This window comes from Palaemon carinicauda, chromosome 28 (genome assembly GCF_036898095.1).
Source record: "Palaemon carinicauda isolate YSFRI2023 chromosome 28, ASM3689809v2, whole genome shotgun sequence".
Taxonomy (NCBI): domain Eukaryota; kingdom Metazoa; phylum Arthropoda; class Malacostraca; order Decapoda; family Palaemonidae; genus Palaemon; species Palaemon carinicauda.
The window spans coordinates 89,323,426-89,347,493 of NC_090752.1; the positions used below are offsets into that span (position 1 = coordinate 89,323,426).

Here is a 24,068-nt window from a genome sequence, read left to right on the forward strand (position 1 = left end):
CCTGATGATCGCTAGACTGGGGTTCGAGTCCCACTCAAACTATTTAGTTCCTTTAGTGTCTGCAATATCACCATCCTTGTGAGCTAAGGTCTATCTGCTGAATCCTCAGCAGCTATTGCCTGGTCCTCCTGCGCCTAGATTGGGTGGAGAGGGTGATTGGTCGCTGATCATATGTATATATGGTCAGTCTCTTCCTGCTTGATAGGGCAATGTCGCTGTCCCATGCGTCTGCCATTCATAAGTGGTCTTTAAATCTTTAAACAGAAGCAACAATTCTCAGTTAAAAACCTTTTAACTCATACTAAGAAAATTGAGTCCAGATTTTAGAAATAAATAAAAATTGATAACTAAAAGTGTTAAACGCTCTTAGAAATTTCGCAACCACCTAAAATTGTGTAAGATATGTTATATTGAATATATACCGTTGCTATGTGCATTTTTCACTCCATATACCATGATATATTGATAAGATGGGGTCATGAAAAGAAAAAAAATAACATGGCCGCCTCTTCTGTAAACAGACATGTTGCATTCACATTTCAATATATTTGAGCGTTTCACTTCTGAGATATGTTATTTTATTAATTGTTGTGACAAAATGTAGGTCACTATTAAAATGTTATCATCATCATCTCTTCCTACGCCTATTGACGCAAAGGGCCTCGGTTAGATTTCGCCAGTCGTCTCTATCTTGAGCTTTTAATTCAATACTTCTCCACTCATCATCTCCCATTTCACGATTCATAGTTCTCCGCCATGTAGGCCTGGGTCTTCCAACTCTTCTAGTGCCTTTTGCAGCCTGTTGGAAATTTGGTAAACTAATCTTTCTTGGGGAGTGTGAAGAGCATGCCCAAATCATCTCCATTTACCCCTCACTATGAGGATATCCACATATGGCACTCGAGTAATCTCTCTTATAGTTTCATTTCTAATCCTGTCCTGCCATTTAACTCCCAATATTCTTCTGAGGGCTTTGTTCTCAAATCTACAAAATCTGTTGGATATTGTTTCATTGTCACACCACGACTCATGTTCATACAGTAACACAAATGTTACTAAACTGCTTTATAGCATAATATATTAAAATATTAGAATTACTTAATATTTATATCACATCCTCACTCAAATGGTTTTTGCTCCGCCGTCGGTCGCCTCGCTTGGCAATTTACTTAGTATAACGGCTCCTCTGTTCTGGCAAGCAGTACATAGGTGCAAGGTATGTAGAATTATTTATGTGTGCTGCGCACGGCTCTTGCGTGGGTTAGTACTGTATTCAAAACATCATAATTACCTATAATCCAATTTATTATGATTAACCTGACCTAGTATACCTTATTGTCTTATCTTATGAACATTAAAGCTTCATAATATTGAGAAATCCTTCAGATATCCTGTATCTCAGACCTGACAAGAGGGAAAAAGATTTACTGGTCTTAATGATGTTACTCTTGAAGATAATGATGAACAACGTAGTGACAACATTTAAAGAAATTAACTATGTGTAAATCAATAAACCATGGCGTGTGGAATGAAATATACACATGACAACGGGATATATGTGATATAACAAATATTACAAAACTTGTTGTTACTTACGAAATGTTTTTTAGATTTTCACGGATGCTTATGACTATTGCAAATTTATAGTTTATTTCAATTGTTCCGATGTCAGGGCTTAGTCATTCATTCTCTTATATCTGTTTTCAAATCTTTCATCTCGGAGATTAATAAGCCAAACTCCCAAATAACGGGTAACAAATTATCTAATAACGTGTTAGAAAAAATTATATAGAAATACAAATAAATGAAAATGTACTCTTAATGGAATTAATGTCAGCCACTTTCTTAATTGTTTACTAATTGGAGTAGTACTGGACATAAGTGTGTTAGATGAGAACTTCTTTTCTTGGTTTCTCATCAACGCAATTTCTGACAAGATCTATTTTTCTCTCAACCAATCGTCGTCTTTCCCCCCCCCCCCGCGCAGAATCGAAATAACACATCCCTTAAATAATTGAATTCTCATCTGCATCGACACCCACTCCCACGATTTCGTAATTTATTTGAAATTAGCCATCGTAAATGCACTGATCCCATACAAACGACGCCATTTCAAAACATTCAAAATCTAAGTCTATTTATGGCACTCAAAGCTTTACAAAACAAAGGAGGCAACAAAACAATTGCGGTATTGTTGAACGAATACCCCCATTGTTTTGAATCTATTTCAGTTGTGTTGTTGTAAATGGTAGATCTGGGTCAAGTCAATTTCACTAACGACTTGCAAAAGGTAAACAACTGCTCGACGACTCAGTCGGCTTTTCATTGTTATCGGTTTTCAACTTTCCCGTTTAAATTCGGGCGGAAAGATGGTTGCGAATACTCACGTGTATGTAGGGAGGCACCCTTTAGCTGTGCGCGAAGCACTGGGTTTGTCACTGAGGCGAACTGTAGAGAGCCGAGAACTTGTTCCTGTTGGCGTCTTGAGATCCGTTTGGATTTTAGAAGCCTTCTGACAGACCCTGCTATTTCCTTCCTTTTCTTCGGTGGAATGGAAAGGTGGTGTGACTGAAGATCCCAATGGATTCCCAACCATTGGAACTTCCGAGCTGGATTGAGGCGAGATTTCTCGGCGTTTATCTTGAAACCCAGATGCTCTAGGAACTGGGTGACTTTGTTGCAGGCTCTCAGACAATCTTCGGGCGATGTCGACCAGACTAGCCAGTCGTCTAGGTAGGCCATCACTTGGACGCCCTGAAGACGTAGCTGTTGGACGATTGCGTCTGCCAGCTTGGTGAAGATTTGTGGAGCCACGTTGAGCCCGAAGGGCATGGCCCTGAAGGTGTAACTTTTCCTTTGGAGTCAAAATCCTAGGTAGGAGGAAGCGTAGTGATTCATTGGAATGTGCCAGTAGGCATCCGCCAGGTCTATGGAGATCGTGTAGGCCCTGTGAGGCAGAAGGGTCCTTATTTGTTGCAGAGTCAGCATCTTGAATTTGTTGTTCGCAATGAACTTGTTGAGAATGACTCTGAGTTTGTCTGAGTCTTTCTTGGGAACGCAAAAGAGTCTCCCATGGAACCTGGTTGACTTTACCCTCTTGATCACCTTTTTGTTCAATAGCTCCAGGACATATTCTTCCAGAGGGGTTGACTGTTGGAAGAATTGCTGGAAGGATGGGGGTGGTTGAGTCCAGCTCCAGCCCAGTCCTTTCTTGACGATGCTGTGTGCCCAAGGATCGAAGGTCCAACGATCCTGGAATTGGCGGAGTCTTCCTCCCACCGGAAGCACTTCATTGCTTCTGGTATCCCGAGGGTTTGCCACCTCGGTCGCTAGCTCCCCTTCCTCCTCTGCCTCTGGAGGGACGGCGAGAAGAATCTCTGCCGGAGCCTCTGCCTGAGTCTCTACCTCTGGGACGAAAGGTAGTGGAATGCTGCTCATAGGCAGGGGTGAAGACCAGTGACTGTGACACCACCGGTTGGGGGACCAGTTGGAAGGTCTGCTGTGGCTGTGCAGCCACTTGGGGAGTAGCGGGACCCGGAAACTGACGTCTTTGTTGACGTTGCTGGGGCCTAGACTTCGAGGATTTCCTCTTGGGCTGAGGGCCACCGTCCTGAAAGGACTTCCTCTTTCGGGACATGCCCCACTTGTGGAGAAGGTTCCGATTCTCTGTGGCGGCTTTGTATACTATCTTTTTCACCAAGGCGGATGGGAAGAGATGTTTGCCCCAGATGTTGGAGGAAATCAGTCTCCGGGGTTCGTGTTTCACTGTTGCATTGGCAAACACAAATTCTCTACAGGCTCTGCGAGCCCTAGCGAAGCTGTACAAATCCTTGGTCACAGTCGCCAGGTGTGACTTTGCAAGGACCATGTAAAAGTCCGGGACTCTGGTGTCCCCGGCCATGAGTTCTAGCTGTACCTGATGTGACAGCGAAGCAGCGAGTCTCTCCTTGGTATCCTGTTCCCGAGGAAGGAGATGATCGTTCAGTCGTGGGAGGTCCTCATTGAACTGACGACCGGCCACATCAGGTTCTAGTTTCCCGACCGTAAAAGTAAGCTGGATGTCTTTCCAGTACCTGTCATCGGGGGAAGAGTGAGGGAGAAGGGTCTGCACTCCTCCAGTGCAGGGCAAGGTTTCCCTTCCTCCACAACCTTCATGACCGCTTGGAAGGCCTTTTCAACGAAGGGGAAGGTCGCAGTAGCTGGAGCAACAAAGGTTGGATGCTTTTTGCTCAGTGCTGGCATCTTGGAGTTGGTGAAACCCCGACTCTTCACTGCGTGAGCCAGCATAGCTTGGGCCTTTGCGAGATCGAACACTATCACCTCCTTAGTTTCGGTCTCTTCTTTTGAGGCTGGTTCGGACCTGAGTTGAACGTAACAGTCCGGATAAGCCTCGAAGTTCGGGAAGAACTCCACTTCTTCCAGAAGAATAGAGCCGACCCTTTCACTAATAAAGATTTTGCCCGTTGTGATTGGCATGTGCTCGGCGTATCACCAAGGGTTAGCTTCCGAGCAGTGGGGGAGGTCCTTAACCGAAATCTTTTTCGGTTGTTTTAAGCCGACGAGAGTTGTCCGGAATTGTTCCTGAGTCTCTCTCAGCTTCTTGTCCATGAGGGCTTCTAGCATCCTGAAGACCTCTTGAGTGGCCGATGGAAGTGGATCCGGGGTGGCGGAAGTCGAAGGAACAGGTTCCTCGGATGTCACTGGGTCTACTGGAGGAGCTGGAGTGACCTCGTTCTCCGAATCAGGATATTCCACCTGATCTTCCTCATAGTCGAGCTCTTCGCCCATGAGGGTCTTCTCCGTACCTTCTGACACCTCCGACATACGTTCCACATCGTCGGAATCGATATGGCACGTACGCATTGACTGAGCCATGACGATGTCAGGTTCGACCACCAGTTGGACGGTGGGAATCTGTTCTTGAGGGATCACCGAGTCCTTGGATGCTTTCGGGAAAAGCAAGGCCCTCATATCTTCATTTGGAAGATAAGGTCCAGAGGCGTTCTTTTGGAAGCCTCGCACCCATTTGCGCAGCTTCTCTCTAGCAGTGTCCCTTACCTCCGTGGTAGGAGGATTATTGAATGCTTTATCGAGGAGACTCTTGCAGACTGAACAGTTCTGTGGATCCCAGTATTTAAGGTCGCCTCTCTTGGCGGCGCAGGGGCCTTGTGCCCGTAGAAGTCCGGGCGTTTAACTCCACAGAAGTTGCTCTCACACTTCATATACTCCTCCTGTAAAACAAAGAGATCATGAGTACATGGAAGGCATAAGAATGACTTACATTACTCTAGACTTAAGAAAAACTTAATCTATAAAAAGCACATTAGTAATATGCTCAAGATAGATGAGCAGGAAGGAGGTAGATAGACACATACTTGTGAATCCCGCCCAGCCGGTTACCATAACCTTATCCGTAGACAATTCCTTAGGACCCGAGGGTTCCAAAGGAGGGAAAATACGTATGGATGAGCCAAGCTAGGCCTCCTTAATAGAGGAATTGTCCGCAGAGTGTAAAATGATCTGAGACTGCTCAGAGCCTAGTGAGGGAGAGGGGAAAATAGGATAAACCCCTTAGTCATATGTAGGTTCCGGCAAGCGACTGCACTGAGATGCACAGAGTATACTGGAAATGTTGTAATGTGCAACCATACAGCATAGCCACTATATTAGCTGGTATAACAATACCTATATGGATGTGGCTAGGCTATCTGGCTGCATCAGATTGACTTCCGGCACGGTGCCGGCAGCCGAGGAAGGGGTGCATGTCCCTTAGCGCCTTATTAGGGGGCGCCGGCAGACCGACGGAACGCCGGAGACCGGTCCTGCTGGGTGAAAACATCAAGGAGTACACGCTGAGCAACAGAGATGGCAGTCTCCGGGAGTCGGCCGGCTGTCGCTAGGTAAACCAGGGGAAATATAAGGGGTGGGACGTCGACGGTATGTCGACGGAAGGCGGCAGCCTTCGGCAGGCAGTAGGCTGATGTCCTAGAGGGGAGGTATCTTATGAATAGAGGTCACCTGAGGTAGTGGCGGCTGTCGCCGGCAGTAGAGGCGGCAAGGGACCGGCACCATAATAGAGAGAGAGAAAGGTAAGGAGGGAAGGGAGTGGTAATATCCAATACCCCGCCGGCATCCGTCCGGAGGGAGTGCACTCATGATCGGAGTAGGTATTCCTATCATCCGGCGGCAGTGGGCCGGCAGATGGCCGGGAGCCTGAGGTAACCCAAGGGAGGGATAGAGAGCACTCAAAGAGGGGGAATCCTCCGCCGGCAGGACTGTCGCCGGCAACCACCCTTATAGAACGCTATGAAGGGTAAGTGTACCAGAGCGGCCAGCTCAGCAGAAGAACAAGGCTAGCCCTACCACTCCACCCAAGGGAGGAGTTGTAGGACCGAGGACAGGGGTGTGTAGGCAGGCCTACACCAAAGGGATAGAGTGGGGAGGGGAGTAGGGGTCTTTCTTAAAGTGGGTAGACTCTGTATGAGAGAGGCCACCAAGGCAAGGGAGAACACTCCCTAACCTAGGATAGGTAGCACAGATCAGGTACAGCACTGATGTACTGTCCTAAACTATAATAAGGCAGAATCTCCCCCCAGTGCCTAACCTAGATTAGGAGGACCATCTCCTAGGCTAGGAAGGCCTGGAAAGACACATCGCTAGTTGCAGGGAGGAAGGAGTAACCCAACCAAGTGCAACTGGGAAAGGGCAGAGCCCTTCCTAAGGTCTCAAGCACGACCCTAAGGGGGGTTCATTCCCTTAGGGTAGGCTGAGAAGCAATAAATAATCTGGGTGAAATCAAGATTCTCCCCATTATAGAATAAGGGAGAAGCAAGGTTACCCAGAGGGAATTACCCGTAGGTAAGGGGAATAGGAAGCATACAAGGGTTCCTACATTAGGTTAGGAGGGGGTTGGTACACGAACCAACACAGTCCCTTGTATGGTCCCCGAAGGCGAAAACACTTACATCACAGTAACTAGTATGTTTAAAAATGCCTAAATCTTTATAACTTAACTTAGGAACACTTGTATATCATGCATTGATATGAGCACTAGGCTGTCAAGCCTAGGGGCTAGGCTAGCGATCTAGTATGGGGTCGGTCAACGACCGTTGTCTAACGAGCGCTAATACACGATATAATAACTTCCTAGCTATGAAGACTAAATAACTAATAATATTAATTAGTTAAAGGACCGGAGAAGGCTGTTCTGGCTAACTAAATTAAGCATGCGACAAGAACAGCGGCGCCGTAATGGCGCGTCCGGTATCGGCACAGCTCCGCCACAAAACATAATATTTTACGAAAAATAGAAGTTACTTTACGGCCGGAGCTTATTTAAACAATGCTAGGACCTGGTACTCAACTTTCCAGAAGAAGGCGAGGCCGAAGGCTGAGACATAACGGCGATGTAAGCAGATAAAGAAAGCACTTGGGAAAAATCCGACTTAGCGTAGGACCTACAGACGAAAGGATGAAGACGGACGTGACGTCATTTAACAATGGCGCCCGTTTGTTTACGTCTCGAGTACCAAAAGAAGCCACGAATGAGAGTAACTTTGGAACGGCTCCTCAGTTACTCAGCCTCCTTCCCATATCGAAGCGTTAACTCTATATGGGGTGCAGATAGCTCTGTGGCGTGTTAATACATGCGTCCCTTGCTGATATACGATATCCTAGAGGGAAACCTTTAGGGTACTCGCACCAGAAGTAAGAATTCTGTGATAACCTTTAGTTTAATTCTATGGGAATATCCACTGTAGTTAAATATACCCTAGGAAGCTACTGAAGGAACCTTCCATCAGGACGACATGGCTTGAGCCCAAAAATGTACGTATATTTCTGAAACTTCATTTGCGACGGGAACGAGTGTCATTTTAGAAGAGAGCGTAATTTTTTCTATAAGAAAAAGTAGTTGTTTTCCTAGGTTATATTGCCCTGTAATACACTATAATAAAACCCTTACGGTTTTCTCAGATGGTCTTTGGTGTTGCCTGTTTCAATTTTATATGTGTGTACACACACACACATATGTAATATATATATATATATATATATATATATATATATATATATATATATATATATATATATATATACAGTGGAACCTCTATACACAAACGTATCTACATCCGAATTTTCCAACATCCGAAGTAAAATTCGAGCAAATTTTTTACTCTACACCCGAATTTTATTTCGACACACGAAGTAAGCAATTTTCGTCGTACCGGTTGTATGGTTGTATCCAAATTTTTCGACATGCGAAGTACAATTCGAACACGTTCCGACTCTACACCCGAATGTTTTTTTCGACACCCGAAGTAAACAATACTCGTACGCGTAGTCGGTGCTCATAGCGCCTGAAGTGTTTTTTATTTCCGCCGATAGAAGGCAGCACATCGACCTCGGAGGGACGCTCAATTAGCGCGGCTTGGGTCAGTCCTCTGTTCTCGTCGGCTTCTTGCGGTTGTGCTTTGTGCGTTTTACTATTAACTCTGTTTTAATCGTGATTTTTTACGTGCATCCTTTAACGGTAATTTACGTAAAGTATGGGTCCTAAAAGGCTTAGTTTTGCCAGTGGTAGTGGTAGTGGTGAGAAAAGGAAGAAGGAAATGCTTTCTATAGAAATTAAGCAGGAAATTCTTGAAAAACATGAGCGTGGCATCTGCGTGAGTGAACTTGCTAAACAGTATGGCCGTAATATGTCGACGATCTCGACAATCCTTAAACAGAAGGAAGTTATTAAAGCAGTGAAACCTTCTAAGGGGATCACTATAATTTCCAAACGCTGTACCCCTATCATAGAAGAGATGGAACGACTTCTGCTAGTGTGGATTAAGGATAGAGAGATCGTTGGCGACACCATCACCGAGACCGTTATCTGCGAGAAGGCGCACGCCATCTTTACGGACTTGAAGGAGGAGAGCTCTGGGGGTGATGCTGGGGAGAGTTCAACCGAGCCTTCCTCAGATGATTTCAAGGCATCTCGTGGCTGGTTCGAGAAATTTAAGAAACGGTCCGGGATTCATTCAGTTGTTCGCCACGGAGAGGCTGCTAGTGCGGACACAAAAGCTGCAGCTGACTTTGTCAAGAACTTCGAAAAGATCGTGCAGGAAGAAGGCTACGTAGAGCGGCAGGTGTTTAATTGTGATGAAACCGGGCTGTTTTGGAAGAAGATGCCAAGTCGAACCTACATCACTGCCGAAGAGAAGAAATTGCCTGGGCATAAGCCAATGAAGGATCGGTTTACTCTTGCCCTATGTGCCAACGCTAGCGGGGACTTTAAAGTCAAGCCCTTACTGGTTTATCATTCAGAGAACCCTAGGGCCTTTAAAGCACACAACGTCGATAAGGACCAGCTTCATGTTTTCTGGCGATCCAACTCGAAGGCCTGGGTCACTAGGCAATTCTTTGTGCAATGGGTAAACCAAGTTTTTGGCCCTTCTGTGAAGAAGTATCTTCATGAACAGAAATTGCCTTTAAAGTGCCTGCTATGCCTTGACAATGCACCCGCTTACCCCCCCGGACTTGAAGATGATATCTTCGATGAATTCAAGTTCATAAAGGTGCTGTATCTTCCACCGAATACCACCTCTATCCTCCAGCCCATGAACCAGCAAGTCATCTCTGATGGATTATCATTATAATTATTTACATATACAGTATATATGATTATCATTGTTATATGTACCTTTATTGCTAATACACATTTAGCATATATGTTGTGTTAGGAATACATGTATGCAAGTATTCTTGTTTATTGGAGCATAGGGAATACTATGTAGCATTTATATAATCTCATGTGGCATGCATTTCATATTTTAATTATCTGGTATTATTGCAACCAGTCTTTCCCGTAGGCCGCCACTGTTCACAGCTCCTCCAGTGTATTACGTTTATTTTGATTATTTTCACTTATTATATGGCTTAAGAACTTACGAAAGTGTTTCTGTGAAAACCGTATTTATTTTATATCTAATAATAACTAAGATGGCGCAGTGATTGATTTGCCATAAGTGAATTTTGATCATTTAGTGAACTTATCCAACCGGCCTGGACAATGCAAGAAGTGTTTGTGTTCATCGTAACCAAGTTCGTTAGCAGTTATGAACCATAACTTCGTTTGGATGTATACACTGGCAGTGACTTTGTTTTGTGATTACAGTGACTCTATATAGGGCTGTGTTTATTTTAGCAATCTGAGTTTAGGGCTAATGTGAGTCGGCCATCTGCAGAGGCCGGAACAAGAGCGTCACATTCATACTCAGCTGCGTTCGAGGGGAGACTAACGGTTCTCGCTGTGCATGCAACAGCCACGGCAGTCACAGTGTTACCAGATACAGCATAGCTCTGTTGCCTCGAGCTATTGTACTCGGTGATTGGCTACCGTTTGTGACGTCATTGTGACGTTACCACTGATGGCATTGAGTGATATTTTCTCTTGGATTTCGTGAGATTTTTCTAGTTATGCCGCCGAAACACGATAAAGGAAGGAGACCAAAAACTTCTGAGGTTTCTCCCCCATCATCCCCAACCCCAACTGACATGACGTCATCTCCAACGCATTCAAGATCTATTTCTCCTTCATTAACCCCTTCAACCATGGATTTTATCAGCAAAATTTTTGAATACATGGATAAAAAAGATGAAGAAAGAAGAAAACAGGATGAAGAAAGAAGAAAAGAAGACAATGTCAGACATCAGGAAGAATTCAAAGCATTAATTGAAGCTATGACTGGTCCCAGGCATACCCTACCCCAAGCAAGTGGTATAGGGCCCCCTACCCCAGCACCATCGTCTGCAAGTGTTCTCCAAGTGCCTAATTCAGCTGTGCAGACACCTAAGGTGACGGTAAATTTGCCTCCACCATTAACCCATGATGTTACTTATAGGCAATACACAGAATGGAAGCAGAGATGGAAGGATTATGCTGTTATGGTAGATTTGGATAATTTACCTCAACCTAAGCAGTTGATACAGCTAAGGGCATGTCTCAGTGTTGAGATGAGACGCTTATTAGAACACAATTTGGGTATTCCACCAGACTCAACTATGCTTTTGGATGATGTTTTATCTCATATCGAAACTTATATAAAGGGTCAGCAGAATGAAGCACTTCGTCGGTTAGCTTTTACTCAATGCAAGCAAGCAGAAGGCGAGTCATTAACAGATTTTTTCGTTCGTTTACAACAGCTCTCAGAGGAGGTTGATTTATGTAAAGGCGTTAACTGTGTGGAGGCCCAAATGAAACATGCTATTTTGGTTGGCATAAGGAATGAAGAACTCACCAAGAAGCTCATTAGCATGCCTACAACAACAACACTTGAGGAAGTGAAGCTGACTTGCAGGACTTTTGAGGCTGCAAAGAAGACAACGACAGAGCTTAAAGCCCCACAGACTTCAGTGCGTGCCGTGTCAAACTACAAAGTTAAAGAAGGCATTTGCTAAACCGGAGCAACCTAAGAAAATTCATCAGCAAGAGAAAACTCCTTCTTCAAGTAGCAGATGCAAGAATTGTGGTCAACAGCATAATAGTGACACATGTAAGGCAGTATCCCACAAGTGCAGGAACTGTGCTAAAACTGGCCATTTCCCATATACTGCCGCATGCCCAGCATTGGCTAAGGAGTGCCGAATTTGCCATAAATTTGGCCACTATGATGTTTGTTGTGCACAGAAAAAGTCAAAGGGACCAAGGGAGTCGAAAGATTTAAAGGAAACCAAGTTGAACACTGTCAAGATATCTTCTCCAGCCATTCGTTCAGTTAATTTACGTCCCCTAAGTTGTCCCTCACCACCTATCAATTTACATGTCACATATGGCAGTAAATCAGGGAAGATCAATGTTATCCCTGATACTGGTGCAGATACCACTGTTTTTGGAGTGCAACACTTACAAGCATTAGGCATTGATGTTAAGGAATTGTCTCCGCCCCCTGAGTTGCAGTTTTCCAACGCCGATGGATCACCCATGGAGGGTAACGTATTGGGATCAATGGAGGCCGTCATGACTTATGGTGATATCTCATACAAGGGGTATATTGATGTTCTTAGTTCTCTCCCAACACCACTACTGTGTTATGATGCCCTCCGCCACCTAAGGATCATTCCCTGGGACTTCCCACGTCAAATGCAAGAGAGGAAACTTAGCAGGACTTCAGTAGGAACCAGTCAGGTCCCAGTCAGCCAAGTTAATACATGTGAAAAAATGTCCGTTCCTCCGCCTCCACCCACATCCTCACCTGAGGAAGCCAGGCAATACTTTCTAAAGGAATATAGCGATGTGCTAATGACGAAGGAGCAGTTTCATCAAGGAGCCCAACACAAGCCAATGACTGGACCACCTATGCGTATTCACCTGAAAGAGGATGTGAAACCCTTTGCTATCTACACTCCGCGTCTTATACCACTAGCCTTTCAAGAGGACGTCAAGACCGAGTTGGAGACAATGGTAGCACAAGGCATCATTGAACCTGTTTGGGATCAGCCATCCCCATGGTGTCACCCCTTAGTGGTCGTGGCCAAACCTACAGGGGGTGTTCGTGTCACCACAGATTTAAGCAAGTTAAATTCACGGGTTTTAAGGCCTGCACATCCTTCACCATCACCATTTAGTGCAATCAGGAGTATTGATCCTAATTCAAGGTATTTCTCCACCATGGATGCATTGTGTGGGTACTGGCAGATCCCACTAGCAGAGGAAGACCAAGCCCTTACAACATTCATCACGCCTTACGGTCGGTATCGCTATCGTCGTTCACCCATGGGATTCAGCGCTTCAGGAGATGCCTACTGCAGGAGAGGCGATATCGCTCTTCAGGGCATTCAACATTGTGTCAAGGTTGTGGATGATATCCTTGTATATGATAAGGATTATTATTCTCACTTATGCAGGCTCAACAAAGTTTTGTCTCGCTGTAGGACTCACGGTATTACTTTAAATGCAGAAAAGTTTGTTATTGCTAGCCCTACTCTATCTTTTTGTGGGTATACATTATCTGAAAATGGAATTGCAGCCGACAAGGAGAAAGTTCGAGCTATATCAGAGTTCCCAAAGCCAGCAAATCTGACAGATTTAAGGTCATTCATGGGCCTTACTAACCAATTAACAGAATTTTCACCTGATCTTGCAGCTGCAGCAGATCCGCTTCGGCCGCTAATGAGCCCTAAGAGATCCTTCACGTGGACAGCAGATCATGATGCCGCATTTGCCAGTGTTAAAAAGGCTCTCTCTCAGCCGCCTGTGCTGGCTCATTTCGACCCTACCTGCCCCACCGTACTACAAACGGATGCTTCTCGTTTATATGGTTTAGGATACGCACTTCTACAAGACCATGGAGAAGGCCGTTTCCGCATGGTCCAGTGTGGTTCAAGATTTTTGGCTGATGCAGAAACTAGGTGGGCCACCATTGAGCTAGAATGTTTAGCTTCAGTTTGGGCTATGAATAAATGTCGCCATTACTTACTTGGATTGCCCCATTTCACATTGGTGACTGACCATAGATCCCTGATACCCATCTTGAATACATATACATTGGATGCAATAGAAAACACACGTATTCAGCGTCTGAAAGAGAAAATTTCACCCTATATCTTCACTGCAGTATGGCGTAAAGGCAAGGAACATTGCATCCCTGATGCCCTTTCACGTTCTCCTGTGAGCCACCCAACGTCCGAAGACGATATGTTAAATAGTGAAACCCATCTTTCCCTCAGGAGTGTAGTAGCCAAGACCGTGGATGCAATTTCAGATGTGAAGACATCAGATACACAAGATCTTATTTTGGAAGAGATTCGCACCGCAGCACGTGAGGACCCCTCGTACACAAGACTCCTCCAGAACGTTGCCAACGGCTTCCCCAGTCACCGCTACAATCTCCACAATGACCTACTACCCTATTGGAAAATAAGGGAGGATTTATACACCGATGATGACCTTGTCCTGTATGGTAGCCGAATAGTAATTCCCTTAGCCATGCGACGCAGCATTTTAAGACGCCTTCATGACAGCCATTGTGGAGTGGAGGCGACTAAGCGTCGGGCTAAGCAGACTGTATATTGGCCTGGTATTAATTCAGACATAGCAAATACTGTCCATGCCTGTGAGCCATGTCAGATAATGCAGCCAAGCCAACAGCAGGAACCACTATTATGCAACGAAAACCCCTCTCGCCCCTTCGAATCAGTATCGGCTGATTTCTTCAGTGTTGCTGGGAAATTTTTCCTGGTGTATGTTGACACACTATCTGGATGGCCTGTAGTTGTAAAATTTGGTACCAATACTACAGCGGAAGTAACAACACGACACTTCAGTCACATCTTCCGAGACTTAGGTGTTCCAGTAAGGCTGAGGACAGATGGTGGACCTCAGTTCACCAGCTCAGAATTCAAGAATTTTCTAACCCGATGGGGTGTTCAACATGTGATATCCACACCTTACTATCCCCAAAGTAATGGCCATGCCGAAGCAGCCGTGAAGAAGGTCAAACATTTTATCCTAAAAGTAGCACCTTCTGGGAATATCGACACCGAAGATTTCGACAAAGGATTATTGGAAATGCGGAATACTCCTAACTATGCTGGCCTTTCTCCAGCGCAGATATTATATGGCCAAGCCCTTCGATCTTGCATCCCAGCCCATGCATCATCATTCAAGCAGGAGTGGCAAGAAAAAGCAAATGAATATGACCTTCGTGTAGCATCACGTACAGAAGCAGCCAAAATAAGGTACGACAGCCATGCACACCCTTTGGAACCACTCAAGCTCAATGATAATGTCCGTATCCAAGACCCTATCTCCAAGCGATGGGATAAGACTGGCATTATTATGGGCATCGGTAGGTCACGAGACTACCATGTGAAGTTACCCTCAGGAAGAATATTATGGCGTAACCGCTGTTTCTTACGCCCTGTACCTCATTCTCCTTCACATTTGCCTGACGAGACACAGCAATCTCCAAAGAAGAAGGATGTTGTCCCTGCTACTAGTCAACAACAGCAAAGTGGCACTCAAGCTGAGTATCGGCGTTCACCGAGACGCCATACCCGTTCATATAGCTCATTGAATGCAAAGGGGAGGGGGAGGTGATGGATTATCATTATAATTATTTACATATACAGTATATATGATTATCATTGTTATATGTACCTTTATTGCTAATACACATTTAGCATATATGTTGTGTTAGGAATACATGTATGCAAGTATTCTTGTTTATTGGAGCATAGGGAATACTATGTAGCATTTATATAATCTCATGTGGCATGCATTTCATATTTTAATTATCTGGTATTATTGCAACCAGTCTTTCCCGTAGGCCGCCACTGTTCACAGCTCCTTCAGTGTATTACGTTTATTTTGATTATTTTCACTTATTATATGGCTTAAGAACTTACGAAAGTGTTTCTGTGAAAACCTTATTTATTTTATATCTAATAATAACTAAGAATCTCCAATTTTAAGAAGCTGTACACCAAGCACTTATTTAAGCAGTGCTTTAATGTCACGCAAAGCACCAACTTAACTTTGCGTGAATTTTGAAGGGGCCACTTCAACATCGTGCACTGCTTGAAGATCATAGATCAGGCTTGGGTGGGATTAACTCGAAGGACCCTGAATTCCGCCTGGAAGAAGCTTTGGCCTGATGCTATTGCTCCCCGAGATTTCGAGAGTTTTGACCCCGAACCTGATCCTGTGGTCAGTGCAGCGGAAGACGTAGAGGAAATCGTCTCCCTTGGCAAGTCCATGGGTCTGGAGGTCAACGCAGATGACGTTACGGAACTCGTCGCCGAACATCACGACGAACTGACGACGGATGAGCTCAAGGAACTCCATGCCATGTCGGAGCACATGAGTGATGACGAGGAAGAGAGCGAGGATTTAGAACGTGTTAGGTTTGGCGCAAAGAAAAGAGGTGTTAGGAAAATATCAAGACGTGGTCGACTTCTTCGACAAATACCATCTAAAGAAATTGCAGGTTTGTCGTGTAGTTTCTCAGTTCGATGATGTTTGTCTGACTCACTTTCAAAACATTCTGAAAAGCCGTACCAAGCAATTATCTATCGATGCTTTCTTTAAAAAAACTGCGAAGCAAACTCGCGATGAAGAGGATGTAAGTGAATTGAAGAAAACGGCAAAGAGTGAAGCGGAAGAAAGTGAAACACAGAAAACGGAAAAGAGTGAAGCAAAAGAAATTCAGTCAATTTTAAATGTAGAGAGTGATAGTGATTAAAATTACGCAATCATCAAAAAGAAAAAAAGAAAATGTAATGAAAAAATAAAAAATATAAAAATAAAAATAAAATAAGCTAAGTTATGTTAAAGTTCACTTAGTGTAAGTTGGAATAAGTTACGGTAGTGTACGTTTATCGTAGTTAACCTCTCTACCTCCTCGCCGCCCGTCCGTCTCCTCTCTCCTCTCTGCGTAGCGAAGACTAACAACACCTGCGCTGGAGTTTCTAAGGTAAAGTGACGCTAAAAACCCGTTTCTTATTTATCATTTTTTGCTGATTCTTCTTATTTATCATTTTTTGCTAATTCTTCTTATTTACATGTCTATTCTTCTTATTTACATGTCTATTATCTAATTTAGTGTTCATTATTCTCATGGGAAAATTATGTGTAGTAGTTTATTAAGAAGTTATCATAGGTTTTTGGGCTCAACCACGGATTAATCCTATTTCAATGTATTCTTATGGGAAAATTCGTTTCTACATCCGAACAATTTCTACATCTGAAGTTGGTTCTGGAACGGATTAAATTCGTATGTAGAGGTTCCACTGTATATGTATATATGTATATATATATACATATATATATATATATATATATATATATATATGTTAGCGTGGTACTGTTATAAACACACATTAGGTTTCTAGTCAAATGTCTCTTCAATATGGTGTAATGTTAGACTTGGTAGGTTACGTCTTCTGAATAAGTTTAAGTAAGTTAACTTTAAAACAGTTTATTTCTTTAAAAACAGTTATTAACATCTCCATCACAGGAGTATAGATGGTTTGGTCGGATGACCGTTCCGTATGACATCTTGACCAGAAAGTGACTAAAATATCCATATTGATGTGAAAGTCTAATTAGTTATTTCAGCACTTAATGATTTATTGTAAACACAACATTTATACCGGAAGGTACTTACATCCGTTCAAGAGACAACTCTTTCTCACGGCTTGGTTGTGTTTACTCTTCATGAAAAATGTTACATTGCATTTGAATAGCAGTGTCTTGAGTTTCGCATCCTGTTTAGGACTGACTATGGCATTTCTCACACTCGCTCCTAACTTCCATATTGACCTCTTAGGTCATGGATTTAAATATGTAATTTTACATACATTACATATATATATATAATAGTACTTTTCATAAGGGCACCTTTCCAGATTATCACAACTGATTATTATGGATGATGAAAATGATGGGAGTTTTATCCAGTCAGAGACTGATGATGATGATAGCAATTATGATGGCTGTGATACTAGTGAGGAAGATAGTTCTACTGATGATGAAAGTGAGAATGATGATGTATCAGTTGATGAAAGTGATGATAATCCCGATAGTGATAGAAGTGATGAAGGAGACTGGATGAGGGTATTAGACAATGAAGTTGGACCACCTCCTGTAAAATTCACAGGCCATTGTGGACCAATGCATCCCCCAAAACACGATGCCTAACCAATAGAATACCTGAAGCTCTTTATTACAGATAGTTTTGTTCAGAAAATTGTTGATGAAACTAATCTGTATGCAAGTCAGTGGATCCAGTCCCATACTGAGTATCTTCAACAAAAGAAAAGGTCTATGGTCAACTTATGGATCAAACAAGGTCAAACATATGTGAATGAAATGTTTGAAATGTTTGCTTTCTTAGGAGTTATTTTGAATATGGGGCTTATCAAGAAACCATCCCCGACGTCTTACTGGGATTGTACAAATCCAAGCCAGGCAACACCATGGTTCTCTAACCACTTCAACAGAGAGAGGTTTTAAGTTTTACTCAAGTTTCTGCATTTTGCAGACAATTCAAAAATGCCACCACCAGATCACCCAACATATAAATTGTATAAAATACAACCAGTTATTGATCACTTCCAGAGAACTTTCAAAAGTCATTATTACCTTGAACGCAAAATATCCATTGGTGAAAGTATTATTGGCTTTAGAGGTAAGACCCCTCATTTGCGACAGTATATGCCAAACAAGCATCATGCTAGGTTTGGGATAAAGGTTTGGTGTTTATGCGAGGCAAGAACTAGCTATACTCATGCTTTTGAAATATATAGGGAACCGCTGGTATGCAAGTAAGTGATAATAGGGCCACATATGACCATGTTATGAGGCTTCTTGAGGAAGCAGGGTTATTTCATCGTGGTCATCACCTAGGTCTTGATAATTACTTTTCTTCACCTAAGCTATTTCAAGATCTTAGGCAAAATGGTACAACAGCAACTGGAACAGTTCGCACTAACCGTAAAGGATTGCCTATGGATGCTATAAAGAAAAAATTGAAAAACAAAGAGGTTTCAGAGCGTAGAAAGGGTCCTTTGTTATGTGTGACTTACAAGGATGGCAAGAAAACACCTGTTCTTTTATCTACTTCCTCAAAAGCAGACTATAAAACTGTAAACAGAACAGGCAAACCTGACAAAATTGTTCCACATATTGTTGATGAATACAATCATGTCATGGGTGGTGTAGACGTGAAAGACACCAAGTTGTACTCGTACCTATCTGAACGTAAGACACTAAAACGGACAAATAAGGGATGCTTTTCACCTGGTGTCGTTTGAAAAGTTGGTCTCCCGGGGGGAGACTCAAACTAAGAGCGGTTCAGTGGAACCTAAAAGAATTTTGGACCCCGGGGGAGTCCCCACACAAGATGGGCACGGTGTCCTCGGAGATGGAGGAAACCCTGAAGTGGTGGCACGACAGGACGAACACCCTCAAGGGAATGCTTTCGCGATCGATCCCCCGGAGTTGCTGCTATTCACGGACGCATCAAAGGAGGGATGGGGAGCCCATCTTCTCAACGAATCAGCGAAGGGGAAGTGGTCCCCCGAAGAAAGGAACCTTCACATAAACGTCCTGGAACTGATGGCGATTCAGAGGGCATTCGTAGAATTCGTCCACCTTCTCCGAGGAAACACGGTGGCTCTGATGTGCGACAACGCCACGGTGGTGGCCTATGTGAAAAAGCAAGGAGGACTAAAGTTGAAAGAGTTGTGCAGTCTCACGATAAAGATCCTGGAATGGGCCGCAAAGGAGCGAATCGAGGTCACAGCCAGGCAGGGCATGTAGTACGGTACGGTTCGATTTGTTTTTCGTAATTCGTACCACGCATTTTTACCGTACCGTAATTTCGTACAGTACCTAAAAATTCATACTGTACCGTACTAGTATGATATTTTATCGTACCGTAATTTCGTACTGTTTCCGTACCTACTTTTTTTTTTTACATTGCAGTTCATATAGACATAACACTGCACTACTACTACTACTACTACTACTACTGCCACATCAAGAAGATTGGTGTTATGTAATACATTAATGATATAATACAATTTTATTTTGCTAAAGTTACAAAAGGGAAATGTTCAGTTATACAGTATTAGGCATTCATACAGATTTATATGTTGCAGCGTAATAGCATTACAGCGTCAACATTATCATCATTTAGACCTAGTCTTAAATCATTAAGAATATAGCGCAACCCAGAGAATGTGCGCTCTACGCTCGCTTGAGTAACAGAGAGCAACTGCTACTTCAGCAAGATTTTTTAGTGCACTTTCTTGTTGATAATGCCACCACTGGAAAACACTAATTTTTACTGATACGTGAAGCTTTGGCGAACATTTTGATATGCTCAGCCACTTCACTCTCTTCGCTTGCGGTATCAGTTGCTTTGCTTACATCACTGACTTGGAGTAATTGCTTTACAATATCAACTGACCCAAGTGCTGACTGGTTTGGCTGCTTGCGACACCTGTCTGAATTTGGTACGGAAATGGTACGATTAAGTACGAAAAAAAAAAATTGTACTGTCGTACCGTACCGAACTGAAAGGAAAATATCGTACCGTAATAACGAACCGTACTTACATCCCCCAAAAAAACGTTCCGTACCGTAATATCGTACCGAACCGTACCGTACTACATGCCCTGCAGTCAGGTTCATTCCATGGAAGAGGAACGTTCTAGCCGACGGCATCAGCAGGATGGGCCAAGTGGTAGGGTCGGAGTGGTCCCTACACCCAGAAGTGGCTCAGATGGTTATCCTGAATTGGGGGTCGCTGATAATGGACCTCTTCGCCACAAAACTCAACGCACAGCTCCCCGTGTTCTGTTCTCCATTGCCAAACCCAACACTATTGGGACAACCTCAACGTGTATGCCTTCCTTCCCTTCGGGACGCTCAGGCAGGTCCTCAACAGAGTGAGATGAGCAAAGAAACTGTGGATGACTTTGGTAGCACCCTGGTGGCCGGAGAGAGAGTGGTTCGCAGACCTAAAGGAACTGGCGCTCCTTCCACCCTGGCCCCTTCCGGGCAGAGAAGACCTCCTCCGTCAGCCCCACTTCCAAAGGTTTCACGAAAACCCTCGGTCCCTTCGCCTACACGCGTGGAGGTTATCGAGCGGCTCCTGAGGAAGGAAGGATACTCATGGAAGACCGCAACAAGGATGTCGGATTACCTGAGACGGCCCTCAGTCGCGGTTTATCAAGCGAAATAGGCCACTTTCACAAAATGGTGCGCCTCGCAGAACCTCAGGCCGTTGGAGGCCTCCATTCATAGGATAGCAGATTTCCTAGTCTATCTGAGAAACGACGTAAGCATGTCTATCCCGGCCATCAAAGGTGTCCAAGCTGCCTTGGGCCAGGTCTTTCTCCTCAAGGGTATAGATCTAGGAGCTTCCCGGCTAATCTCGATGCTCATCAAGAACTTTGAACAATCGTGTTCTCCCCGTTCCTCTAGAGTGCCGCAGCGGGACGTGGCCAGAGTTCTTAAGGCTTGTCTGAGCCACCCTTCGAGGCCCTCAGGGACATTCTGGACAAAGAGCTCACCCTCAAGACTGTCTTCCTTCTCGCTCTGGCCTCAGCTAAACGAGTGAGCGAACTCCATGGGCTGTCGTATGAGGTTTCGCACTCGAAAGGTTGGAGGGATTTGAGTTTCAAGTTCCTGCCCGATTTCGTGGCCAAGACGCAGAACCCAGCCTCCTGGGACTCTAGGTTTGAGGGATTTTCAGTGCCAGCGATTCCGCGATCAGACAACCCGAGGGATTTGTTGCTAGGCCCGGTCAGGGCAGTTAGAAAATACCTGGAAAGGACAGCCAGATTTCGCCCTGGGATTAAGAGTCTGTTCGTCTCCTTGGGCATGGTGAAGAAAGCAGTGTCCAGGAACATTATCTCATTCTGGTTACGGCAAGTGATTAAGAGAGCCTATGACAGTGCCGGATCCCCGGTGCCGGGTAAGACGAGGCCCCATGATATTAGGGGCCTGAGCGCTTCGCTAGCCTTCGAGAAGAACATGGCTGTGAGCTAGATCCTGAAGGCGGGCACATGGTCCAGGCAGTCCACCTTTACGACCCACTACCTGAAGGACTGTACTAGGAAGTCTCTGGACTTATTCTCCATTGGTCCGGTCATTTCTGCGCTCCAAAAGGTTTAATGTTGAAGCCCCGGGGAAGCCCGTGGAAAGTAATTCCAAGCGACAAAAGTTCCTTCCTTACTTTTTCCCCACTTGTCCCGGCTTCCCCTCCATTCCCTTTTTCCCTTACTCCTCCCATGTGAGAAACGTTCAGTGGAGACGTCCATGTCCGGAGATCCTTACAGAGGTGAGTTACTTAGACACAATAGTTTTTTGTGTAGTTCTCCCCAAGTCTCATATCCCGTTAGTTGTCAGAAGAACCTAGGCTCCTATCTAGGTTCAATCTTTGTTATCCAGCAGGTCTCTCTGTCCGTAAGACTACCCCCACCTCCTAAAGTATAAGTCTCCTAAGAAAGTAGTTCGAGGTAAGTACTCCGTGTTGGAACAAATAAATTTTAAGTAATTTTTATTTTTCCTAACAGTACTTACCTCGAACTACTTTAGGGTTATTGCCTGCCCATCCTTCCCCGAGTGTCTTACAGGACTTTGATACCATATTTATCAAAAACTTACTGGTGACCAAGACCTGGCCACGCGCTCTTGCTGACCCGGGTTGCCTCAGGGCGAGTATTCATCCGCCACAGAGGGACCCACTATAGAAAACGGAGATAGGGGAAGCTACACAAAATTCTGGTCCGTTGGGAGAATCCCAGATATTCCTAAGAAAGTAGTTCGAGGTAAGTGCTGTTAGGAAAAATACAAATTACTTAAAATTTGTGATTTCAAGATTGAAGATTCTTGTTTGATGAATAATTGAATATTTATTAATGTATATTATCCAATTAGAAATCATATCATATACTTGATTGATCGCTATGTTACTTTGGCGATGTGCCACAAGCTTAACCTCCAATCACAAATCATATCATACTTGGTTGATTTCTATCTGTTATTTTGTATTTTGGCGTTGCAATACAAATGTTCGTTAGGACCGCCTCAGACCAGGCATTCAAAATACTACTACAATACTGAAATTACTTACAGACCTTTTCTTAAATAGCATCTATAACGTTTTAAACGCTTCCAGTAGACTAAAATTGCTGCCAGACCGTCTCGAGTATTTTAGATGGCCTTGTTCATACGCCCTTCTTCCTCTGACTGCAACTTCTATTATTTTCGGTAATCGTAAACTGCACAGAGGCAACTATTCTGGAATTCGTTGGGAAAAAAGATATTTCAGAATTTTATGACCCCCCCCACCTTTGGACTTTGGAAAATTCTCAATCCCTAATAGACTCAGTGCGAGCCTTTTATATAAAGGGCTTTACAAAACGGGTGTTGGCTGAGATAGCTCTCTCTCTCTCTCTCTCTCTCTCTCTCTCTCTCTCTCTCTCTCTCTCTCTCTCTCTCTCTCTCTCTCTCTCTCTCTCTCTGCGTAATTATCTTATACTTCTAGTTAAGTGGAGGCTCTCATACAAATTCAAAATTTGGATAAAAGGAAGACAAAACAATAAAATGTTGAATTTTCAGGGTACCTATTTTGTATTTTTTCTCAAGTTTTACAAAAGCTTAATTATATATAGTTTTATTTAGTTGCATTTATCGTTTTTAAGTATCTTATCTAATCTATTTATATTTAGTATTCTTATTTGGCGTATGCTAATAAATAATATTTGTAGGCTTAGCTGTAATCGTCCAAAAGGGGATTCCTTAAGTTTCTCGTCTTTCCATAGAAGTTCTTTAACCCCTTTTTATCTCCCACACCTCTAGCATTAGAAGTTCTTTGACCTCTTTTTAGCTCCCCCACCCCTTGCATTAGAAGTTCTTTGACCTCTTTTTAGCTCCCGCACCCCTTGCATTAGAAGTTCTTTGACCTCTTTTTAGCTCCCTCACTCCTTACATTAGAAGTTCTTTGACCTCTTTTTAGCTCCCCCACCCCTTGCATTAGAAGTTCTTTGACCTCTTTTTAGCTCCCCCACCCCTTGCATAGAAGTTCTTTGACCTCTTTTTAGCTCCCACACCCATTGCATTAGAAGTTCTTTGACCTCTTTTTAGCTCCCACACCCATTGCATTAGAAGTTCTTTGACTTCTTTTCAGCTCCCCCACCCCTTGCATTAGAAGTTCTTTGACCTCTTTTTAGCTCCCCCACCCCTTGCATTAGAAGTTCTTTGACCTCTTTTTAGCTCCCACACCCATTGCATTAGAAGTTCTTTGACCTCTTTTTAGCTCCCACACCCATTGCATTAGAAGTTCTTTGACTTCTTTTCAGCTCCCCCACCCCTTGCATTAGAAGTTCTTTGACCTCTTTTTAGCTCCCCAACCCCTTGCATTAGAAGTTCTTTGACCTCTTTTTAGCTCCCTCACCCCTTACATTAGAAGTTCTTTGACCTCTTTTTAACTCCCCCACACCTTGCATTAGAAGTTCTTTGACCTCTTTTTAACTCCCCCACACCTTGCATTAGAAGTTCTTTGACC

General features: G+C 43.8%; 1 pseudogene; it reads left to right on the forward strand.

The window, feature by feature from the left end:
- The first annotated feature begins 17,413 nt into the window (after positions 1-17,413).
- LOC137621936 (piggyBac transposable element-derived protein 4-like) lies at positions 17,414-18,801 on the forward strand (annotated as a pseudogene).
- Positions 18,802-24,068: the final 5,267 nt, after the last annotated feature.